A 6,085-nucleotide genomic window follows, 5' to 3' on the forward strand; every position below is an offset into this window, starting at 1 on the left:
CTCACATGCGTCACCCAAAAAGTGGCCGTTCTAGTTTTCACGACTTAATTTTAACATGCATCATAGTCATAGGATGTGTGCTAACACAGCTTGTGCTAAGTGATGCATTCTGATCAGTAGAACAGAATCTTGAAAGATGTTTAAATATAACCAAGTTGCATTGTTTCTTCAGATAAGAATTGGATGTTATGATTCATTGTGCTTTGGTTTTCTAATTGTGGTGCTATGCAATAGGTAATCCATCACAGATTTGGGATATAATGCTACTGTGTAATGGTGTGGCTCTGTCCACAAAATCCACTCTTTGCAACATAGTTTTGGGATTCAGTTGTTAGTGTCACCATCCATTTTGGACACCTGAAACATTCCTTCTGTGATGTGGGTGTTCATTGTCATAACCAGCTAAACATTCAGATCATTTCAAAAGGGGGATATCAAAATTTCCTTCTACCTGGAATAAATTGAGCATTCCTGTCTTTTGATCATTTGAGTACTAAGTAAGAAGTGTCACATCACCAGGTTAAAGTCCAACAGGTTTATTTGGTGTCACGAGCTTTCATCAGGTGAGTATTATATTGCTTTATTGGAAGATTATAGGACATGTTAATACTTCTCCCATTTAATTCAATTACAGTAGATCTCACTTCAATCCATGTTAGCAACCATCACCTTGGATGTGCTCAGGGTGCAAATAAAGAATTCCAATTGACCATTTATACTACTGTTATGAAGATTTAGCCAAGCAATTCCAAACCAAGATTTCCTGCAAATGTTTATGTTGGCCACTATATTGAAAGGTCAAATGCTGTAGTTTTTCCATACAGTAAACCATAACTCTAGAAATATTAAGTAAGACTACCTGAAAAAAGCAGCTATGGGAAAGGTAAAGTTGTTCTGGTGGTATACTAATTAAATTTCATATGACACCAATTTGTGACATCCTCAAATGGATAAATGTTGTATGAGTCATAATCTCATTGTTGTTATGATTTTTTTATGACTTGAGTAAGATAAGCCCTTATGAGATGTTTTAACAGCTTGGGAATTATTGCCATAAATATTAAAATTAGATAATTCATGTTTAATGGTTAGTGTTTTAATGGAACTTCCTGATCTGGTTTTGCTATTCACTCCCACTTGCCAATGGAGTATTCACAGTGCTATGATTAACCCAACATGAGCCCAGTCAATGTGTAATACAAAACAAATGATATACTTAGAAGAGGAGAGCAATCCAAAATATGTTGACAGAGTTGATGCCTACTTCTAGGAATATCTGGTGCTGACTAGGTTTGCTGTAAAGTGAATGTGCTTTCCATGTTATCAATATCTAAATTTGCAAATTAAAATACTTGCAATTTTTTAAAACAATGGAGTTTGAAATAATGTATCCTCTAAAGGTATTCAATAGGTTTGGGGGTGTTCTCAACCCAGCTCCAAGGAGACAATCAAAACACTAGCTCACAATCCAGCACTTTTTAAAGAGCAATCTCTCAAAAGGATGAGTAGCAGAATTGGGAAGGTTGAGTTTGCAACACTTTTTGGGAGTATCAGGAAGTTTCATTAAGTATATGGCCATATAGTTTCTGTCGTAGTAGTGTCTACTAAAGTCCAAATGTATGCGCAGTAAACCAATTTATCAAGGTGGGTGCTGAACAAATTGATCTTGGTTACTTGGCGCAAAATGCTGTTAGAATTGTGTGGTTTCAAATCAATGTTGAATCTCAAATAATACTATGTGGAAGCAACAATGCTAAGTGTTCTTGTATTTTTGCCGATAATGGGTCTAATCCTCGTCTCCATTTAAAGATTAAGATAACGTTTTTGGTACTGCAATTTAAAAACGACCAGAAGCCATAATTCTGAGTCTTGTAGCTCTAATGCAAAAGTATTTTTTATCTAAATCTGCTTGTAAAAATTACTGTTTTATCTAACTGCGCATATTATAGAAAACAAAATGAATTAAACTAAGATGGATAACAAGCTTTTGCTAATCAGATTAAAATATGAAGTGGTACATGGTGGATTATGCTTGCAGTCTTTTTTTTACAGTATGTGAACAAACAGAAATCAGATCGTAGAGCATGAGATGTATATTCAACATGTTTCTTACTCTCCTATGCTACTTTCCCCCCCAAGTACTTACCGTACTTGCTGTGCCTAAAAATGTTTCCATCTTTCTCCCGTTGCATCATCATTAAAATGTTTCACTGATTTCCTTATTCAATATTTAGCTTTTATTTTAAAATCCACTTTCCAATGGCCTCAATTTAGTGGAATGCAACTTGTATATCAAAGCTGTCTATCAATGCAGGCTTTTCAGAGAAAAATAGACAGTTGTAGACTTAGTCTGGAAAACCACACAAATTTGGAAGTTCCTGTGTAATAAAAATGGAATTTGATTTGTTCCGTCATAAATTCTTGACCTTGCTGATCAATTCTTCAGTTTGTTTTAAAAAAATCTTTCTAACAGTAAATTATAAATAAGAATATTTTAGTAAAAGGTTCTTTTCAGGTTTCCATCGCTTGTGTTAACGCCAGTGGTTTGACAGCAGTCCCAATCCATGTTATGCTGGCTCTAACCACATTTTCTAACCTATTTCTCACTAGTTCTATGGAATGCACAGCCAATGCAAGGCTTCAGTAAGAAATATCCAAAGTTTAAAGCTTAAAAATACAGAGTTGTTGTGCTGTTCCTATGCTCCAAGTGCAAAATGAACCAATAAACTGCCCAGTAAACAAACATTTTGTTGGTTCGAATCACTGTTTCTTGTGTCTGTGCTTCAGGTAAAATATTAGAATTCAGCAAATTTATTTTACTTACTTATTTGCCCTCAACTTCATAGTATGAAACTATGTTGGAAATAACCCATAGACAACACATCATTTATGGTTTGGCTGGATTAGTATAACCACTAATTCTATATGGTTTTTGGGATTATTTCAGTTACCATGTTGCTGTTTCTTATAAAAAGTAATCTAGATTTCATTTCCAATTGTTGTTTTCAAGCATTTTTGTAGATCGTAGCTTTTTAATACAAACTGATTTACTTCAATGGTAAAAGCCAGCAAGACAGCTTGCTCTTTGTCTTGGATTCCTATCCCATTTCTTGAAAGTAGGAACTTCTGAGATTAAGTTTCACAGCCGTCTTTTCGGCAGCACTTCCTCTCTTGGTGAGGTTATTTTGCACAAATCTGAGGCAAATGCTCAAGAATTAAATACATCTGGAACTGACATTTTGTGGATTTATAAGACAATGGCAGGAACACCGTTGCATTGTGTTGCAGCACATTGCCACTCCACGACAAAAGATTTTGGCAAAGTTCTATACTTTTTTGAGCCCAATTACTTACTTTTGTTATGTTGCAAAGAAAGGTTTAATTCATTAAGCCTGTAAAATATGTTGCCTAAAAAGCCTGATAAAACCTGGAAATACTGGATGAAGATTGGGTTGATTTCAAAACATGCAAAACTCGAGTTTATAGATTCTTTCCAAAACTTTACCACAGAATAGCTGTCTAACATGTTTGATTATCTTCGAATGTACTTGCAGTTAAAAGTTTATTTTGAAAAAAATGTTGGTGTATCTTTTGAGGGCAGGATGTTTGGTCTCCTAGTTCTGTTTTATTTTGCTTGGTACCATCGTATGGTATTCTGCGAAAGAACTTCCAACAAAATTGACATCATTTACCAACTTTTTTTAGTCTTAAACATACACACTGGAAAAAGTTCACTGAACACAAGCCCCTGAAAACGTTTAAATGCAAATTCTGACATTTGCTATAGGAATCGATAGGTGTAAACTCCCAAGTACAAGAACAGAAGTTTGTATTTTCTATTTTCCTTTTGCCCAGCTCGTTGTGGTGAGCGGGCAGCTAAGTGGAGCTGAGTCCACAAAAAGATCAGCCATGATCTTATTGAATGGTGAAGCAGGTTCGAGGGGCCAAATGGCCTACTCCTGCACCTTGTTCTTATGCTCTCTACGTGTTAGAGGACCAAAATTTGGAACCTTAAGCTTAAAAAAATTCTTCATGATTTTTGAACATTTAAAAGTCATAGTTGCATCACTTAGTGCATGGAAGGAGCGGAAATCATAAATAAATCATGGTTAAATTAATGGACTATTAATCCAGAGGCCTGATTTGAATAATCTGGCGTTGAGTTCAAAACCCACTATGACAGCTGGGGACTTGAATTCAATTGGACAAATCTATAATAGCTAATATCAATATTAACTATTAAAAATCTTGTCTGTTTCACTGACATCCTTCTGGGAATAAATCTGCCATTCTTATTTATGTGACTCCAGGGTCACAGCAGTGTAGTTGATTTTTAACTGCTGTTATGACTGGGTTGATAGGAGACCACAGTTCCTTGAGCCCAACTATACACAGGTTCCACCATTTAGGTTTAAAAAAAAATGTAATGCACTCACCAAAAGGACAATTACTTATCTTCACTACTGTTAGGCCCAGAATAAAAGACTTTAACCAATAAACTCAGCAATGGTTTTATTATAAAACACCAGTTGTAAATAAGCTGCAAGAACTGGTCAACACAATTGTAAACCAGAAAAATACCCAGCATATATACAAAGGGCAAGCAGCAAGGGTCATTTGGAGAATGGATTTTGGGGGTGGGGGGTAAGAAGAGGATAAAGTTCACAAGGTTTTGATGCTGTCAATCTGGAGACCCCTTGTGCGCACACGTTGCTAGTTTCAATAGAGGCCTGGAGGTTCTCGGTGTGGAGGAGAATATGACCATTTCAATCCTCAATGTTTCAGCCTTGGGTTTCCCGACAAATGAGTTTCCCCTAGCTGGACATTGTTAACCACTCTATCTCAGGCAAGGCAAGGTAAGGAGAATGACAACTGGGCAGCTTCTCACTTTGAGTTCAATCCCAATTGAATTTTTAAAAAAAGGTTCAAAGCTTCAAATGCCTCCCTGACATGTGATTTCCAGTAAATCACTAGCCTTTGCCTTTTAGCCAGTTACTAAAATAATGGCAGTGCAATCAAGCCACACAGCTTTTTCCCCTCTACAGTACCATGCTGCTGAGGTGATTTCATGGAAAAGGAATTCTGGCTCCCAGTCCAAAGGTGAATTTATGAACTTTTTAAATCCAAGTGTCCAAATAACGCAATATTCTTCCAAATTTTAATTTTATGAAGATATGGTTTCCCCTATACATCTGAACTAACCTAGCGTGCTACTCTATTGGGGGGAAGATGATGGTGTGGTGGTAATGTTGCTGGCTGAGTAATTCTGAGGATACTGGTTCAAATCTCGCAGCAGCTGATGCTGTTTGAATTCCATTAATGAAGAAATAAGAAAATATCTTGACCAATCATTGGATGTAAAGGCAAGCCCAACCCAGTCAATTCTCAAAATTATTCTCACTTAACAGCTGGGGACTTGTATCAAAGTTGAGAGTTTGGGTTCTTTGTGAGAGAGCTAACACAAGGGGAAAAGCCTACTTGACCTTAACATCAGTCTATTAGAGATGCATCAGTCCTTGAGTGCACTGGCAGTGATCTTATAAAAGACAAGTCCAATTTTCACACTTGAGGTTACCTTCTGATGTTAGATCAGATTCAGAACAGATCTAGCCTCTTGAAACTGGACATTCATGGAGCAGAGTGGGCCATTAGCAGCACAATTCTAGTCATCCAGCAATCTGAAACCTCATTGTGCAACATTTATTTTGTCACCATCAAGGCAGAAGACCAATTCGGATTGAATGAGAATGATGCCAGGAGCAGCATAAAGGGAACCGTAATGAGGTGCCAATTTTTTGTGTGCAGTAATCACTAAGCCTGGCAATAGCTTCTGCAGTGCCCAAATGGAGCTGCTGAATTTTCTTTGTGGGGCAGTCTTCAATGATGTTGGTCATTGATGAGGTGCGCCATAACTGCAGTCTGGGTACCTGCAATGCAGCATGTGTACCAATTCACTGCATAAAGGCCTTGGCAGCAATAGTTGAGTGAATGATACTAGTGTGGCAGGTTGAAGCTGAATGGGTGAGCTGTGGGATCTATGATGAAATGGTTTTTAATGGTGGTGTGTTGATGCCATTCTCACTAC

This window comes from Carcharhinus amblyrhynchos, chromosome 19 (assembly GCF_965287045.1).
Source record: "Carcharhinus amblyrhynchos chromosome 19, sCarAmb.v2.hapA, whole genome shotgun sequence".
Taxonomy (NCBI): Eukaryota; Metazoa; Chordata; class Chondrichthyes; order Carcharhiniformes; family Carcharhinidae; genus Carcharhinus; species Carcharhinus amblyrhynchos.